This window comes from Coregonus clupeaformis, chromosome 16 (genome assembly GCF_020615455.1).
Source record: "Coregonus clupeaformis isolate EN_2021a chromosome 16, ASM2061545v1, whole genome shotgun sequence".
In the NCBI taxonomy this organism is placed as follows: domain Eukaryota; kingdom Metazoa; phylum Chordata; class Actinopteri; order Salmoniformes; family Salmonidae; genus Coregonus; species Coregonus clupeaformis.
This window is the reverse complement of record NC_059207.1, coordinates 58,234,622-58,254,039: the sequence shown is the minus strand read 5'-3', so window position 1 is coordinate 58,254,039 and position 19,418 is coordinate 58,234,622. Positions and strand designations below refer to the sequence as shown.

The following is a 19,418-nucleotide window of genomic DNA, read 5'->3' as shown; positions in this document are numbered from 1 at the left end:
TCCTCTCTAGAACAGGAAATGACTTCCAAATAGCGGTGGCCTTTTAATAAACTGTAGTATCAATCCAAAATGGACGAATTGGAGTTGACAATGCAAAGACTGTCAATAACTTACAGAACTTGAAACAAATACATGCAGTATTAAGCTATGGAACGCATTGAATGGCCAGTGAGGGGCCAAGCCCTCCTCACACCTACAACTTGTTTATTCACCCAGCCCTTTTTTCGGCACTGCCAGCTATTGCACTCATAATTTCATCTGTGCAAATAGATGTCTGATACACCTCCAGACCTATAGCATTACCATTGCGTTAGGTTTGTTAAAATAGAGTCCCTAATGTCTTTCAAAATTCAATTCTAAAAATGTATCATTTGACCTCCCTTTTTGATTGGTAGCAAAAACATTAATGTGGACAAGGCAAGCAATTGTATGAAAACACTGGATGTGGGGAAAAAATGAAATTGGTGTGGTAATCAAATAGTAGCCTACAGCTACATTTCTACAGTTTAAGATGAAACACATAGAAACAGGTGTCTCCACACAATCAGACTTAATTTAATAAAATATAGCCTACCCTTTGATTTGAAAGAAAATGACTTTAAATACCATAATGGTGACGAAAGTACATAGGTCTTATCATTTAAAAAAAAATCTATAAGGACCTTTTGCCAAAGCAATTGGTATGATTTTGTTGTAAACTAACAAAGTAATGTTGCCCTCATTGACATATAGCTGAGCATTACATATGTATCATGGGAGGCAGGTAGCTTAGTGGTTAGAGCTTTGGGCCAGTAACAGAAAGGTTGCTAGTTTGAATCCCTGAGCTGACAAGGTGAAAAATCTGTCGATTTGCCTTTGACCAAAGCACTTAACCCTAATTACTCCAGGGTTGCTGTCAGTAATGGCAAATACCTGGCCTTGACCCCAGGCTCTCATGGGTTGGGTTGTTGTGACTTGCAAAAATCACATTTCCATCTCAGGCTTGTAGGTTCATTGAAACAGGACCTCCTATTTGATAGAAATCAAGTGTTATTTGCATGTGAATATATCGTGAGATTATTTTGCTCCATTGTTTACCTTTTTGTTAATGGTGTTGGCCCTGTGGCCCACAGTGTAATGTGGCCAGATGCAGTGTTGAGGATAATCTGTTATTATTTTGCAAGAAATTATAGAATGTATGAAAGGATACATTGCGCAACAGTTTCCATTTCGACATTTATTTGTGACGATCGGTCGATATTTCAAGCACGCGAATAGAATAGTGCGATGTAATTTTCAGACTACAGCTACAGCAAATCCCCCGGTTACTGAAAGTGGATTGGACCAGCTTCGCGAGGGGGGGAGCAACGAAAACATTGCTGCTATCAGTCACAGCAGCAGCCTCAGCTTGTCCCCGGTGCCAGGCATAGCTGCTGTACACAAATATTGTTAGATGAAACTACTGCGTCGAGAACTTTCGATTTTATTTTAGCTTTTTGGAAAGAACATGTAATGAAAAAGGGATACACTTGTATGCTTTAATACACTGTGGGAGGAAACTGATCATCTGGAAGACGACAATTTTCAGGTGAGAGAGCGCTTTTTATGTTTTGTGTCCATATCAAATGTGTCTATCATGCATAGCCAATATAGTCTGTCATATTATGTTGGTCGAAACTGACATTACATTTAGCTCAGAATACTCATTCTGACATTGGAGGCGGATTGTGGTACCCGGTTTCGGATTAATGCGATGCTGCTGCTTGTCATACAGGTCGCCGAGACGCGCATCATGCAGACATGTTACTGGAACCTACTATAGGATATGTAATACCGAATATGACCAATCTATAGGTATCATTTATTAATTTACACCATTCATGTTACTATATTTTACCTAATAAATAGACTATGGTAAGAGTCGTGAATCGTGATGTATTGTGTGCATGGGGATGGATGGATTATGCGAGACGATGCTTTTACATAACAACATCAGCGAGAGATCGGGACAGGTCCCATTCAATGGTTAGCCAGGCTCTTGAAATAATGCTATGAAGCAACTAGAAAGCTTAAGCTTTTAACCGAGTTTTTATCCCGGGCCATGCCTTCTTGCTCTGAATGATTCAATTGCTTTTTTATAAAAGCATATAGCTGATTTGAGATGTATGCATTATCTTATGCACTACATGACCAAAAGTATGTGGACACCTGCTCAACGAACATCTCATTCCAAAGTCATGGGCATTAATATGGAGTTGCTGCTATAACAGCCTCCACTCTTCTGGGAAGGCTTTCCACCAGATGTTGGAACATTGCTGCGGGGACTTGCTTCCATTCAGCCACAAGAGCATTAGTGAGGTCGTGCACAGATGTTGGGCAATTTGTCCTGGCTCGCAGTCGGCGTTCCAATTCATCCCAAAGGGGTTCGATGGGGTTGAGGTCAGGGCTCTGTCCAGGCCAGTCAAGGTCTTCCACACCGGTCTCGACAAACCATTTCTGTATGGACCTCGCTTTGTGCACGGGGGCATTGTCATGCTGAAACAGGAAAGGGTTTTTCTCAAACTGTTGCCACAGAGTTGGAAGCACAGAATCGTCTAGAATGTCATTGTATGCTGTAGTATTAAGATACAGTTGGCACTATGCTTTCGGGCAGGTAGCGTTCTCCTTGCATCCACAAACCCCCAGATTCGTCTATCGGACTGCCAGATGGTGAAGTGTGATTGATCAATCTTCATCAATCCAAAGATCGCATTTCCACTGCTCCAGAGTCCAATGGCGGCGAGCTTTACACCACTCCAGCCGACACTTGGCATTGTGCATAGTGATTTTAGACTTATGTGTGGCTACTTGGCCATGGAAACTAATTTCCAGTACCGCTTACTGTGCGGTAGCAGAGAGAACAGTCTCTGACTAGGGTGGCTGGAGTCTTTGACAATTTTTAGGGCCTTCCTCTGATACCGCCTGGTATAGAGGTCCTGGATGGCAGGAAGCTTGGCCCCAGTGATGTACTGTGCTGTACGCACTACCCTCTGTAGTGCCTTGCGGTCGGAGGCCGAGCAGTTGCCATACCAGGCAGTGATGCAACCAGTCAGGATGCTCTCGATGGTGCAGCTGTAGAACCTTTTGAGGATCTAAGGACCCATGCCAAATCTTTTCAGTCTCCTTAGGGGGAATAGATTTTGTTGTGCCCTCTTCACGACTGTCTTGGTGTGCTTGGACCATGTTAGTTTGTTGGTGATGTGGACACCAAGGAACTTGAAGCTCTCAACCTGCTCCACTACAGCCTCATCGATGAGAATGGGGGCGTGCTCGGTCCTCTTCTTTTTCCTGTAGTCCACAGTCATCTCCTTTGTCTTGATCACGTTGAGGGAGAGGTTGTTGTCCTGGCACCAAACGGCCAGGTCTCTGACCTCCTCCCTATAGGCTGTCTCGTCGTTGTCGGTGATCAGGCCTACCACTGTTGTGTCATCGGCAAACTTAATGATGGTGTTGGAGTTGTGCCTAGCCATGCAGTCAAGAGTGAACAGGGAGTACAGGAGGGGACTGAGCATGCACCCCTGAGGGGCCCCCGTATTGAGGATCAGCGTGGCGGATGTGTTGTTACCTACCCTTATCACCTGGGGCGGCCCGTCAGGAAGTCCAGGATCCAGTTGCAGAGGGAGGTGTTTAGTCCCAGGGTCCTTAGCTTAGTGATGAGCTTTGAGGGCACTATGGTGTTGAACTCTGAACTGTAGTCAATGAATAGCATTCTCACATAGGTGTTCCTTTTGTCCAGGTGTGAAAGGGCAGTGTGGAGCGCAATAGAGATTGCATAATCTGTGGATCTGTTGGGGCGGTATGCAAATTGGCGAGGGTCTAGGGCTTCTGGAATAATGGTCTTGATGTGAGCCATGACCAGCCTTTCAATGCACTTCGTGGCTACAGACGTGAGTGCTACAGGTTGGTAGTCATTTAAGCAGGTTACCTTCGTGTTTTTGTGACACAGGGACTATGGTGGTCTGCTTGAAACATGTTGGTGCAGGGAGACAGGGAGACAGACAGGGAGAGGTTGAAAATGTCAGTGAAGACACGACTAGAGAGAGGGATAGAGACAGTTTGTGAAAGTATGCCTTATCTTCTTTGAAGAACTAGTATAAAGATGTCTTCAGACGGCTCTGCAGCTAGCCTAGCTGAAAAGGATGACAAAACAGAACGGTATGGGGAGTGCAGATTCGCAGAGATGAGATGATGACTTTAAGGGATGAAAAATAGTAAAGTAATCCAATAAAAACGAAGTAAACTGAACCAAAATATAAACGCAACATGTAAAGTGTTGGTCCCATGTTTCATGAATTGAAATGTGCCGTTTTGTCACACAACACAATGCCGCAGATGACTCAAGTTTTGAGGGAGCGTGCAAATGTTATATTGACTGCAGGAATGTTCACCATAGCGGTTGCCAGATAATTGAATGTTCATTTCACTACCATAAGCTGCCTCCAACATCATTTTAGAGAATGTTGAGGAGTATTTCTGTCTGTAAGAAAGCCCTTTTGTGGGGAAAAACTCATTCTGATTGGCTGGGCCTGGCTCCCCAGTGGGTGGGCCTGGCTGCCAAGTGGGTGGGCCTTGGAGGGCATAGGCCCACCCACTTGGCAGCCAGTCCCACCCACTGGGGAGCCAGGCCCAGTCATGTGAAATCCATAGATTAGGTCCTAATTTATTTATTTCAATTTACTGATTTCCTTATATGAACTGTAACTCAGTAAAATCTTTGAAATTGTTGCATGTTGCATTTTTGTTCAGTATAATATACACAACTGAAATATTTTATTATTTCATAGTTATTTCCTATTTTTCTATTGATGCCTACCCAATGTGGACCTGACAGAGACAATGGAATATTTTCAATGTTTTGGCAATTGAATATTAACTATTTTTGGCTTTTGAATTAAGTCCCTCACTGCAAACCATATTGAATACCGTTTTATGCATAGTGTACACAATCTTCCTGCAAAAGTGACTTTATTATTGTGGGCATTACCATGCAGTTAACTTACTAACCTTACACTTGTTTGCTGTTAGCTAGCTTTTTGGATAACATTGGCTAACACAGTACGATCCGATACCCATGTCAAAACTACTGTAATGTTTAACACAGCTAGAACTTGCTCATGAATGAACACAAAAACATGTGCAAGTGGGTTTTTGACTGGACTATACGTATTTGATGCTAGCTAGCTGCTTTGTTTTGTGAACATAATGCATTTAAGAGTAGATCCGATGCCCCTGCCCATTTGAAAATCACTGTAATGTAGCCTACAGCTGAATGAGTTATTTTTGACCGGACTATACATGCTTGTTAACATAAAAAACATGATTGTTAGTATTTTATTGTTGTTGATCAAAAAGCCATGAGTATAGTAGGCGCGCGGACGCATTACCATGATGTTGTTTCAATATGGCTGCGGCCACATCTATCTAAGCATGTGCTAGGCACTCGAAAAACATATAATATTATGTTCTAAAAGCATTTCATAACGTCACGTTCAACAAGGTTACAGTGCCTTGCAAAAGTATTGCTGATAATGGGCCTCTGTACGCCTATGTAGATATTCCATAAAAAATCTGCCATTTCCAGCTACAATAGCCATTTACAACATTAACAATGTCTACACTGTATTTCTGATCAATTTGATGTTATTTTAATGGACAAATAAATTGTTTTTCTTTCGAAAACAAGGACATTTCTAAGTTACCACAACCTTTTGAACGGTAGTATATATATATATATACAGTGGGGAAAAAAAGTATTTAGTCAGCCACCAATTGTGCAAGTTCTCCCACTTAAAAAGATGAGAGAGGCCTGTAATTTTCATCATAGGTACACGTCAACTATGACAGACAAATTGAGATTTTTCTTCTCCAGAAAATCACATTGTAGGATTTTTAATGAATTTATTTGCAAATTATGGTGGAAAATAAGTATTTGGTCACCTACAAACAAGCAAGATTTCTGGCTCTCACAGACCTTTAACTTCTTCTTTAAGAGGCTCCTCTGTCCTGCACTCGTTACCTGTATTAATGGCACCTGTTTGAACTTGTTATCAGTATAAAAGACACCTGTCCACAACCTCAAACAGTCACACTCCAAACTCCGCTATGGCCAAGACCAAAGAGCTGTCAAAGGACACCAGAAACAAAATTGTAGACCTGCACCAGGCTGGGAAGACTGAATCTGCAATAGGTAAGCAGCTTGGTTTGAAGAAATCAACTGTGGGAGCAATTATTAGGAAATGGAAGACATACAAGACCACTGATAATCTCCCTCGATCTGGGGCTCCACGCAAGATCTCACCCCGTGGGGGTCAAAATGATCACAAGAACGGTGAGCAAAAATCCCAGAACCACACGGGGGGACCTAGTGAATGACCTGCAGAGAGCTGGGACCAAAGTAACAAAGCCTACCATCAGTAACACACTACGCCGCCAGGGACTCAAATCCTGCAGTGCCAGACGTGTCCCCCTGCTTAAGCCAGTACATGTCCAGGCCCGTCTGAAGTTTGCTAGAGTGCATTTGGATGATCCAGAAGAGGATTGGGAGAATGTCATATGGTCAGATGAAACCAAAATAGAACTTTTTGGTAAAAACTCAACTCGTCGTGTTTGGAGGACAAAGAATGCTGAGTTGCATCCAAAGAACACCATACCTAACTGTGAAGCATGGGGGTGGAAACATCATGCTTTGGGGCTGTTTTTCTGCAAAGGGACCAGGACGACTGATCCGTGTAAAGGAAAGAATAAATGGGGCCATGTATCGTGAGATTTTGAGTGAAAACCTCCTTCCATCAGCAAGGGCATTGAAGATGAAACGTGGCTGGGTCTTTCAGCATGACAATGATCCCAAACACACCGCCCGGGCAACGAAGGAGTGGCTTCGTAAGAAGCATTTCAAGGTCCTGGAGTGGCCTAGCCAGTCTCCAGATCTCAACCCCATAGAAAATCTTTGGAGGGGAGTTGAAAGTCCGTGTTGCCCAGCGACAGCCCCAAAACATCACTGCTCTAGAGGAGATCTGCATGGAGGAATGGGCCAAAATACCAGCAACAGTGTGTGAAAACCTTGTGAAGACTTACAGAAAACGTTTGACCTGTGTCATTGCCAACAAAGGGTATATAACAAAGTATTGAGAAACTTTTGTTATTGACTAAATACTTATTTTCCACCATAATTTGCAAATAAATTCATTAAAAATCCTACAATGTGATTTTCTGGATTTTTTTTCCTCATTTTGTCTGTCATAGTTGACGTGTACCTATGATGAAAATTACAGGCCTCTCTCATCTTTTTAAGTGGGAGAACTTGCACAATTGGTGGCTGACTAAATACTTTTTTCCCCCACTGTACATATATATACACATATACACACACACACACACAGTGCCTTGCAAAAGTATTCAGCCCCCTTGGCGTTTTTCATATTTTGTTGCATTACAACCTGTAATTTAAATGGATTTTTATTTGGATTTCATGTAATGGACATACACAAAATAGTTAGTGATTGGTAAAGTGAAATGAAAAAAATGACTTGTTTAAAAAAATTCTTTAAAAAAAAAATTATTCACCCCCTTTGCTATGAAGGCCCCAAATAAGATCTGGTGCAACCAATTACCTTCAGAAGTCCCATAATTAGTTAAATAAAGTCCACCTGTGTGCAATCTAATTGTCACATGATCTCAGTATATATACACCTGTTCTGAAAGGCCCCAGAGTCTGCAACACCACTAAGCAAGGGGCACCACCAAGCAAGCGGCACCCTGAAGACCAAGGAGCTCTCCAAACAGGTCAGGGACAAAGTTGTGGAGAAGTACATGTCAGGGTTGGGTTATAAAAAAAATATCAGAAACTTTGAACATCCCACGGAGCACCATTAAATCCATTCTTAAAAAATGGAAAGAATATGGCATCACAACAAACCTGCCAAGAGAGGGCCGCCCACCAAAACTCACGGTCCAGGTAAGGAGGGCATTAATCAGAGAGGCAACAAAGAGACCTAAGATAACCCTGAAGGAGCTGCAAAGCTCCACAGTGGAGATTGGAGTATCTGTCCATAGGACCACTTTAAGCCGTACACTCCACAGAGTTGGGCTTTATGGAAGAGTGGCTAGAAAAAGCCATTGCTTAATGAAAAAAATAAGAAAACACGTTTAGTGGTCAGATGAGACTAAAATTAAGCTTTTTGGCCATCAAGGAAAACGCTATGTCTAGCGCAAACCCAACACCTCTCATTACCCCGAGAACACCATCCCCACAGTGAAGCATGGTGGTAGCAGCATCATGCTGTGGGGACTGGGAAACTGGTCAGAATTGAAGGAATGATGGATGGTGCTAAATACAGGGAAATTCTTGAGGGAAACCTGTTTCAGTCTTCCAGAGATTTGAGACTGGGACGGAGGTTCACCTTCCAGCAGGACAATGACCCTAAGCATGCTGCTAAAGCAACACTCGAGTGGTTTAAGGGGAAGCATTTAAATGTATTGGAATGGCCTAGTCAAAGCCCAGACCTCGATCCAATTGAGAATCTGTGGTATGACTTAAAGATTGCTGTACACCAGCGGAACCTATCCAACTTGAAGGAGCTGGAGCAGTTTTGCCTTGAAGAATGGGCAAAAATCCCATTGGCTAGATGTGCCAAGCTTATAGATACATACCCCAAGAGACTTGCAGCTGTAATTGCTGCAAAAGGTGGCTCTACAAACTATTGACTTTGGGGGGGTGAATAGTTAGCACGCTCAAGTTCTGTTTTTTTGTCTTATTTCTTGTTTGTTTCACTCCCAAAAATATTTTGCATCTTCAAAGTGGTAGGCATGTTGTGTAAATCAAATGATACAAACACCCCAAAATCAATTTTAATTCTAGGTTGTAAGGCAACAAAACAGGAAAAATGCCAAAAGGGGTGAATACTTTCGCAAGCCACTGTACAATATCTGGTGGTTTTGACCCATGGAGTTGCTGGACTAATGGCAAGTCAGTTTGTTTGGCTTGGCTAAATAGTTAGCTAGCTGGATATGCGATCATATCAATGATGCATCACACAGAACAGGCTTTTCTTTCACCTTTTTTTCCCACCTGCCCTGGTTGCATGAACATTGTGGACTGCGGTGTGAGGGGTTGAATAATAATAATATGCCATTTAGCAGACGCTTTTATCCAAAGCGACTTACAGTAATGCGTGCATACATTTTTGTGTATGGGTGGTCCCGGGGATCGAACCCACTACCTTGGCGTTACAAGCGCCGTGCTCTACCAGCTGAGCTACAGAGGACCACATATACCAAATTTGTAACATTGCATGTATAAATGTGACGGACCGGCTCGATTCGGTCTTATGTAGCAAAATCTGAAATTGTGTTTTTTTACATTGGATAAAAGTAGAGACTCAGAGCTAGAAAATGGTTTATCATACAGTACAGTTGAGGAACAATGGGAAAGTAATTCAGCTTTGAAAGTTGATAAACTTGTAACCTCACTTTTGAGAAAATGGCCTTTGAATGTTTTGGTACACCCACTGGAGAGCTCTTTTTTGTCTACACCCATTCAGCATTGTTCACACCCTCTTAAGCTATAGCCCCGACCGTAAACCCAGAGCGGTGTTGAGCGTTCGTAAATTCATCAGTTATTCTGCGCTCTGGCACACTCAGACAAGAGTGCTCTGAAATCGGAGTAGATAGCCAGAGCGAATTTACCATCATGAACATTCTATTGAAATGGTTACTTGCATAGTGGAGTCTTTTGTTAAGACATGTAGCTAGCTACCTAAACAATGAACCATAATCTCAACTCATGACATTACTACCCTGCATGAATCTGCAGGTAGCTAACCAACTAGGTTCAATGTTAGCTAGCTAACACTAGGCTATAACTAGCCAAGCAAATGGCTCTGAGATATGAATAATAAGATCATACACGTAATGTTAGCTAGCGAGCCAAACAGCTAACGTTAGCTAGCTATCTAACAGTACACTTTAACTTGAAATGAAAACAACTTTCTGTCAAAATTAGAAACGTGTAATATCTGAAAATGTAGCTAGCTAGACTATCTTACCCATATACGTCATGGTTGGACGCCTCTCCCTGTCACGGATGCCATGGTTGCCCTTAGTTTGAAGATGTAATCCAGAGACAGGTGTTTTCTCCATCTCCTTAGCTATCATACTGTAATTCCACTGATTTCAAAACTCGGTCCTCCAGAAAGTGGAGAGCAACACTTATGCAGTTCTACTAAGCGATATATTTAAAAAAAAGCCTTGTTAGACAGGATTACCTACACATACTGACTAGCTCATAGACAGAAGCGTGCTATATGGCAGACCAATCCAAACGAATCTCTCGGCATGTCCAGCCCGCTCATTATCTCAGCCAATCATGGCTAGCGGGAAGGTTGCTGTCTTTTTCTGTGGCTAACTAGGCTCGTAATTTAACAATTTTATTTGTATTTACAGATGGCATACAAGTTTATTATTAAGGTACATGAAAGTTCACATGTTCCAGAAGGCATTTCTGCCAAAGAACGCATTTTGATTTTTAAAAAAAGTTTACGTTCAAATGGCTCTCCTGTGAAGTAGTGACCCGTGACATGACATACGCCTAGTTTACTGAAATGAGTCACAAATGTTGAAACTGTTAATTACTGTTTGCAAAACAATGTCCATACATGCTAGAACACTTTACAAAGAAAGAAGATACCGGTACCAGCTTCCAGCTTTGTAGGCTAATTTACATTGCTAGTTTACATGACGTCATTACTAGGATAAAGAGACATCGCACACTTTATAAAATAAAAGATTGCTACTTCTATGCAAATGTGGTTGATCAGTACAATAAGTCCCAAATGGAAGGGAAACAGATTGTTTGTCATATTTAGCCCCATGAAATCAGCAAAAATAAGCTCAATGAGCTGCCACCAAGTGCTAACAGTCAGTCTCTGGATAATATGTGTGAAATGCTTGATAATGTGTGTGATGTTAACAAAGGAGCCTATTTTCTGGGTGACCTGAATATACTGTAGACTGGTTTTCATCAAGCTGTCCACTCAAGAGGAAACTTCTCACTGTAACCAGTGCCTGTAATCTGGCTCAGGTTATCAATCAACCTACCAGAGTGCTTACAAACAGTACATGGGATCATCAAGTTGATGGATAATATCTTTAATAATGCTGCAGAACTTTGTTCTAAAGCTGTATCCACACCCATTGGATGTAGTGACCATAATATAGTGGCTGTATCCCGTAGGGCTGTCATGACTTCCTCCGAAGCTGCCTCCTCTCCTGGTTGGGGCAGGCGTTCCTGCGTAACTCTGTAGTTGCGGAATAAAGCCTGTTGTTCTGAGATTTACCCTGACTCCTTCAACATCACCTCATCACAACGGCTGACCCCATTTAGTCAACTTGTCGATTGTTTGGTCGATAGGCTGTTGGTTGACCAAGATTTCTTTAGTTGAGCAGTCGCAATTTTTATAAATGTTTTCATGGTGCACAAGACACCTGTCTGATTCGCGCCTGTCTGTGGACTAATCCATTGCAGAGGCCACGGGGATGGCACAGTCCATCACTCTAAGACGTGATACTGAAATTGTATATGGTTATATTATGTAAAAATAATGGTGCATAAATTGAATATTATTTTATAACAAATGCGTTTTCTCCCGTGTTGGATACGGTCGCTGTCCACGGTTCTGAAACATAATCTTCAGTGCTCCGTAGAATAGCCTAACTGTTAAATGTGCCAGGCTTTATAAATTTTCCATATACAGTGCCTTCGGAAAGTATTTAGAACCCTTGACTTTTTGCACATTTTGTTACGTTACAGCCTTATTCTAAAGTTGATTAAATTGTTTTTTCCCCCTCATCAATCTACACACAATACCCCATAATGACAATGCAAAAACAGGTTTTAGAAATTGTTGCTAATTTATTAAAAATAAAATATCACATTTACATAAGTATTGAGACCCTTTACTCAGTACTTTGTTGAAGCATCTTTGGCAGGGATTACAGCATTGAGTCTTCTTGGGTATGAGGAGTTTCTCCCATTCTTCTCTGCAGATCCTCTCAAGCTCTGTCAGGTTGGATGGGGAGCGTTGCTGCACAGCTATTTTCAGGTCTCTCCAGAGATGTTCGATCGGGTTCAAGTCCGGGCTCTGGCTGGGCCACTCAAGGACATTCAGAGACTTGTCCCGAAGCCACTCCTGCATTTTCTTGGCTGTGTGCTTAGGGTTGTTTGCCTTTTGGCAAACTCCAAGCGGGCTGTCATGTGCCTTTTACTGAAGAGTGGCTTCCGTCTGGCCACTCTACCATAAAGGCCTGATTGGGGGAGTGCTGCAGAAATGGTTGTCCTTCTAGAAGGTTCTCCCATCTCCACAGAGGAACTCTAGAGCTCTGTCAGAGTGACCATCGGGTTCTTGGTCACCCCCCTGACCAAGGCCCTTCTCCCCCGATCGCTCAGTTTGGCCGGACGGCCAGCTCTAGGAAGAGTCTTGGTGGTTCCAAACTTCTTCCATTTAAGAATGATGGAGGCCACTGTGTTCTTGGGGCCCTTCAAAGCTGCAGACATTTTTTGGTACCCTTCCCCAGATCTGTGCCTCGACACAATCCTGTCTCGGCGCTCTAAGGACAATTCCTTCGACCTCATGGCTTGGTTTTTGCTCTGACATGCACTGTCAACTGTGGGACCTTTATATAGACAGGTGTGTGCCTTTCCAAATCATGTCCAATCAATTGCATTTACCACAGGTGGACTCCAATCAAGTTGTAGAAACATGTCAAGGATGATCAATGGAAACAGGATGCACCTGAGCTCAATTTCGAGTCTCATAGCAAAGGGTCTGAATACTTCTGTAAATAAGGTATTTCTGTTTTTTATTTTTAATACATTTGCAAACATTTCTAAAAACCAGTTTTTGCTTTGTCATTATGGGGTATTGTGTGTAGATTGCTGAGGATATATTTTTCTTTAATCCATTTTAGAATAAGGCTGTAACGTAACAACATGTGGAAAAAGTCAAGGGGTCTGAATACTTTCCGAAGGCACTGTATATCTACAGAAATAAGACAGATCTAGCTTCTGTTGCCTGTTTGAGTGTTTGTTTAATAGTCTACGGATAAAGCAATTTCTCAGAATCTGTTGTTTTTAATCTGTGCTATGCTGTAAAAAAGACTTAAAATGTGTTTCGTTAGAACAGACTGGTATTACTTATGATTTATTTAGTGTTGTTAACACTGTTGCAAACAGGCAGAAAAATTATATTGTAATCTAACAGCACCTGTTTTGTCACACATAATATGGACACAGCTCTCGCTCCTATACCCTCCTTTTTCTTGATCTCCTTCTTATTGTTATTATTACAAGTATTATTATGATCATCATTATAATAATAAGTAATGTCGTTATCATTAGTAGGCTTTGTATAGTAGCCTTGTATAACCACCATCGAGCTGTAGGCCTAAGACCGCATCCTGTCTTAATACCGTAACTCTTTTAGGCCTATATTTCCATATATAGGCTACTGTATCAATCAATCATTAATTTGTTTATGCCATCACAACGCATACGAGACATTCATACTTTGAAATGCAATCAAGCATTTTAGTTTTAAATTAAATAGTAAAGGGAGCTTTGGAATAATTAGCCTAAACAATAAATAAACCGCAATTCACGAATTCATGCAACTGTTTTTTATATATTTATAGGCTTTATATATTTTATTTATTTTTCGTTAGAACAGACTCTCTGGTACACTTATTTAGTGTTGTAAACTAAATGGCTGAAATTATGTTGCAGCTTCAGCACGGACAGCGCAATAAACACTTGCTGTGCTGTGTCACTGCAGTAGGGAGGAGAGCGAGACAACGTGCCCCGTCACACAGGCACTCGCTGTCATTTTTTTTTTTAACACAGTGTGACCATCGGTCTCTTTCATGAGTAATTTTTGTGCCTTAATTATTTAATCAAATAGTGTGCTTAAAGCATCAGACAGGCTCAGTGCATATGTAGTTGATTTTATTCAAACACATACGGTGTGTCCGTCTACATATGGATAAGTTGAAACATTTTGACCAATCGATTGGTCGAAAGAACAGGACGACTCTCGGTCGACCAAGATTTTGTTTTTGTCGGGGACAGCCCTAATATCCAGAAAAGCCAAGGTTCCAAAGGCTGGGCCTAAAATAGTGTATAAGATATCATACAAAAGGTTTTTTAGTGATTCCTATGTTGATGAAAAAATATATTTGTTGGTTTGATGTGTGTAATGAGGAGCATCCAGACACTGCACTAGTTTTTTTCCAGTTAACAACAAGCATGCTTATTATCAATAGGTAATCAAGAAGAAACTGACTATTAAAACTGGATTGATGAGGAATTTAAAAACTGTATGGTTGAGTGAAATGAAGCAAAAGGAGTGGAAAATAAGTCTGTCTGCACATCTGATTGGCAGACATATTGTAAATTGAAAAATGAAGTGACTAAACCGTAGACATTAAAACCAGTAGATAGTGATAGCGCTGACGTCATCCACGTATTCCTATGGAAAACTCCCAATTTGAAGCGCGCCATATTGCTGAATGGGGCTGAATGTTACCAAAAAATAATTATGGATCATGGTAAAAGTCGCCGTTACTAGCAAAGGATCATGGTCGATGTAGTCGTTTTCATCCTGCCCGAGAGAGTCAACCTTAATGTCTATGGCATGAGGGCGCAAGCCTCCTCGTAGCCTGCCGGCCCGTGATTGGTCAGTGTTAGCATGTTGTCCTGTGTGTCGACAAATGTAGTAGTCAGAATGGATCACAATTTCATTAAATATCTTGATTTTTTGCAAACCTTAAAATAATTCACTGTGGGGATAGAACTTGATCATAATAATCACATTTTAGAGGCCAAAACGTCAGTCAATTATTTATTTGGCCATTCTGGCTATTATTATTTAAATAAAAAATAAATACATTTATTTACATAGGCTTTCTAGGGCAAACCAGGGCTTTTGGCACCGCTAGGTTGCTACGCAGTAGCCGACAAGAAGAGCTTGTGACTTCACACTCCAGACCGGACACTGGGGGACTGGACTAAACTGAACAAACATGAGAAATTGTATTATGAAACTAAGATAAATTATATAAAGTATGATGGAAAAAAGCTTTGGAGTACTTTAAATGGAATTATGGGCATAAACACTAATTCAACTCCATCTTTTATTGATTTAGATGGCTCATTAATCGCAAAACCTTTTGACATTGGCAATTAAATAGTTGTTAAAATAATTGGCAAAGTGGGCAAACTTAGGCATGAAATGCCAACAACAAACAGTGAGCCATCATATTCATGCAAAAATACCTAATAATGAAGTTAGTGTGGGAGAGGTGGAAAATTATAATAACAATAATGAGAAACCACCTGGTATTGACAACCTAGATGGAAAGCTACTGAGGATGGTAGCGGGCTATATTAACACTCCTATTTGCCACATCTTTAATCTGAGCCTGGAGAAAAGTGTTTGTCCACAGACCTGGAGGGAAGCTAATGTCATTGCACTTCCCAAAAATGGTAAAGCTACCTTTGCCGTCTCTAACTGCCGACTAATCAGCTTACTGCCAGTTCTTAGCAAACCTATGGAAAAGATTGTGTTTGACCAGATACAATGCTACTTCTCTGTGAACAATTCAACAACTGACTTTCAGCACCCTTATAGGGAAGAACACTCAGCATGTACTGTGCCAACATACAGTGGGGAAAAAAAGTATTTAGTCAGCCACCAATTGTGCAAGTTCTCCCACTTAAAAAGATGAGAGGCCTGTAATTTTCATCATAGGTACAAGTCAACTATGACAGACAAATTGAGGGAAAAAAATCCAGAAAATCACATTGTAGGATTTTTTATGAATTTATTTGCAAATTATGGTGGAAAATAAGTATTTGGTCACCTAGAAACAAGCAAGATTTCTGGCTCTCACAGACCTGTAACTTCTTCTTTAAGAGGCTCCTCTGTCCTCCACTCGTTACCTGTATTAATGGCACCTGTTTGAACTTGTTATCAGTATAAAAGACACCTGTCCACAACCTCAAACAGTCACACTCCAAACTCCACTATGGCCAAGACCAAAGAGCTGTCAAAGGACACCAGAAACAAAATTGTAGACCTGCACCAGGCTGGGAAGACTGAATCTGCAATAGGTAAGCAGCTTGGTTTGAAGAAATCAACTGTGGGAGCAATTATTAGGAAATGGAAGACATACAAGACCACTGATAATCTCCCTCGATCTGGGGCTCCACGCAAGATCTCACCCCGTGGGGTCAAAATGATCACAAGAACGGTGAGCAAAAATCCCAGAACCACACGGGGGGACCTAGTGAATGACCTGCAGAGAGCTGGGACCAAAGTAACAAAGCCTACCATCAGTAACACACTACGCCGCCAGGGACTCAAATCCTGCAGTGCCAGACGTGTCCCCCTGCTTAAGCCAGTACATGTCCAGGCCCGTCTGAAGTTTGCTAGAGTGCATTTGGATGATCCAGAAGAGGATTGGGAGAATGTCATATGGTCAGATGAAACCAAAATAGAACTTTTGGTAAAAACTCAACTCGTCGTGTTTGGAGGACAAAGAATGCTGAGTTGCATCCAAAGAACACCATACCTACTGTGAAGCATGGGGGTGGAAACATCATGCTTTGGGGCTGTTTTTCTGCAAAGGGACCAGGACGACTGATCCGTGTAAAGGAAAGAATGAATGGGGCCATGTATCGTGAGATTTTGAGTGAAAACCTCCTTCCATCAGCAAGGGCATTGAAGATGAAACGTGGCTGGGTCTTTCAGCATGACAATGATCCCAAACACACCGCCCGGGCAACGAAGGAGTGGCTTCGTAAGAAGCATTTCAAGGTCCTGGAGTGGCCTAGCCAGTCTCCAGATCTCAACCCCATAGAAAATCTTTGGAGGGAGTTGAAAGTCCGTGTTGCCCAGCGACAGCCCCAAAACATCACTGCTCTAGAGGAGATCTGCATGGAGGAATGGGCCAAAATACCAGCAACAGTGTGTGAAAACCTTGTGAAGACTTACAGAAAACGTTTGACCTGTGTCATTGCCAACAAAGGGTATATAACAAAGTATTGACAAAACTTTTGTTATTGACCAAATACTTATTTTCCACCATAATTTGCAAATAAATTCATTAAAAATCCTACAATGTGATTTTCTGGATTTTTTTTTTCATTTTGTCTGTCATAGTTGACGTGTACCTATGATGAAAATTACAGGCCTCTCTCATCTTTTTAAGTGGGAGAACTTGCACAATTGGTGGCTGACCAAATACTTTTTTTCCCCACTGTAAATGACTAATGATTGGCTAAAATAAATTGATAATAATAAGATTGCGGGAGCTGTATTGTTATAGTTCAGTGCAGCCTTCGATATTATTGACAATAATTTGTTATAGAAAAAACGTATGTATTATACATTTACCTCATCTCATATCATGCATAGAGAGCTATCTATCTAATAGAACACTGGGGGTTTTCTTTAATGGAAGCTTCTCTAACTGTGTAAAGTGTGGTGTTCCACAATGCAGCTGTCTTGGCCGTTTACTGTTCTCTATATTTACTAATGATCTACCATTAGCGTTAAACAAAGCCTGTGTGTCTATGTATGCAGATGATTCAACACTATACATGTCAGCACCCACAGCTAGTGACATGGCACCACGCTGCTCGTTCACGCTGCTCGTTCTGTGGGTAAGCGAATATTCCCACCAATGTCTCTCCCAAGCATCTTTGACCGGTGTTTTGGCTTACTGCACCGCATACTGCTTGTATCCACAGCACTAACTCGCGAGTTGGTAATCTCCTGCTCGTTTAGTTTGTCATTTCACTGACAGAGCTTGTTTTCGGGAGGCGGGGTGTGGGTTGTGTTTGCCAACTCATTTGAGCTCACAACAAGCTTGTAGCATGGCTAATACTAGACACCATTTTCTGTAGTGAAGTAATACTGAAATACACTCACCGGCCAGTTTATTAGGTACCGCGTTCATGAAAATGGATCGCTCCTACAGACAGTGAGTCGCGTGGCCATGGCTTGCTATATAAAGCAGTCAGATAGGCATCGAGGCATTCAGTTACTGTTCGATTGAATGTTAGAATGGGCAAAACCAGTGACCTAAGCGACTTTGAGCGTGATTTGATCGTCGGTGCCAGGCACGCCAGATCCAGTATCTCTGAAACGGCCGCCCTCCTGGGCTTTTCACGCATGACAGTGTCTAGGGTTTCCCGAGAATGGTGCCACAAACCAACATCCAGTTCGTTGATGAGAGAGGTCGAAGGAGAATGGCAAGAATCATGCAAGCTAACAGGGGGGCCACAAACAGACAAATAACGGCGCAGTGCAACAGTGGTGTGCAGAACAACATCTCGGAACGCACAACTCATCGATGATTGTCACGGATGGGCTATTGCAGCAGACGACCACAACGGGTTCCACTCCTATCAGCTAAAAACAAGAAGAAGCAGCTCCAGTGGACACGCAATCACCAACACTGGACAATTGAGTAGTGGAAAAACATTGCCTTGTCTGACGAATCCCGTTTCCTGTTGCGTCATGCTGATGGCAGAGTCAGGATTTGGCGTAAGCAGCATGAGTCCATGGACCCATCCTACCTGGTGTCAACGGTACAGGCTGATGGCGGTGGTGTGCCACCGTCCAATCTGCAGCAACTGCATGATGCCATTGCGTCAGCATGGACCAACATCCCTGTGGAACGTTTCCGACTTGTAGAATCCATGCCCGAAGAATTCAGACTCTTCTGGAGGCAAAGGGGGCTCCGATCAGTACTAGATGGGTGTACCTAATAAACTGGCCGGTGAGTGTATATATCTATTATATATACGTCACATACGACCTGTGATAAGATAAAATATTGCAAGGCAATAGTTTTTAAATGTGAGAGCAAATGAATTGTAAATGGATGCCCAAAAATCTTTTTCAGTGAAAAATAATTATGATAACGCAATTAAATAAAAATGCTAAGGTTATGTTACCCAGGCCTTTGCTTTCACTGCCTTTTTTCCAGTTGCAAGTTTTGGCACATTCATTCCAGCAACATAGCACCCTGTATCCCACTGCTGGTTTGCCTCTGAAGCTAAGGAGGGTTGGTCCTGGTCTGTCCCTGGATGAGAGACCAGATGTAGCTGGAAGAGGTGAAAGATAATACCGTGAACAAAATGTCACGTGGGGATTTTTTTTCACAAGGGAAACTTAACACGTGTCTGAAAACCACATCTGTAATTTCATTTATATATTTTTTCTTTTTTTTCATATGTGAAATGATTTGTTAACACGTGTCCAAAAACAACAAGTATTTTTTAAATGTTATTTTTTCATGTTTGTTTTGTAAGGGGAGCAAAGAGAGGGCCGAATTCCTGA

At 41.8% G+C, this 19,418-nt stretch overlaps 1 protein-coding gene across 4 annotated transcripts in view; it reads left to right on the top strand.

The window, feature by feature from the left end:
* The first annotated feature begins 1,353 nt into the window (after positions 1–1,353).
* Positions 1,354–19,418, top strand: part of LOC121584597 (dematin) — a 77,413-nt gene continuing 59,348 nt past the window's right edge. For all 4 annotated transcript variants that reach the window (XM_041900567.2, XM_045225806.1, XM_041900568.2 and 1 more), the window contains exon 1: positions 1,354–1,567. The gene's annotated coding sequence lies outside the window, so the exon portion shown is untranslated. The remainder of the gene's footprint in view (positions 1,568–19,418) is intronic.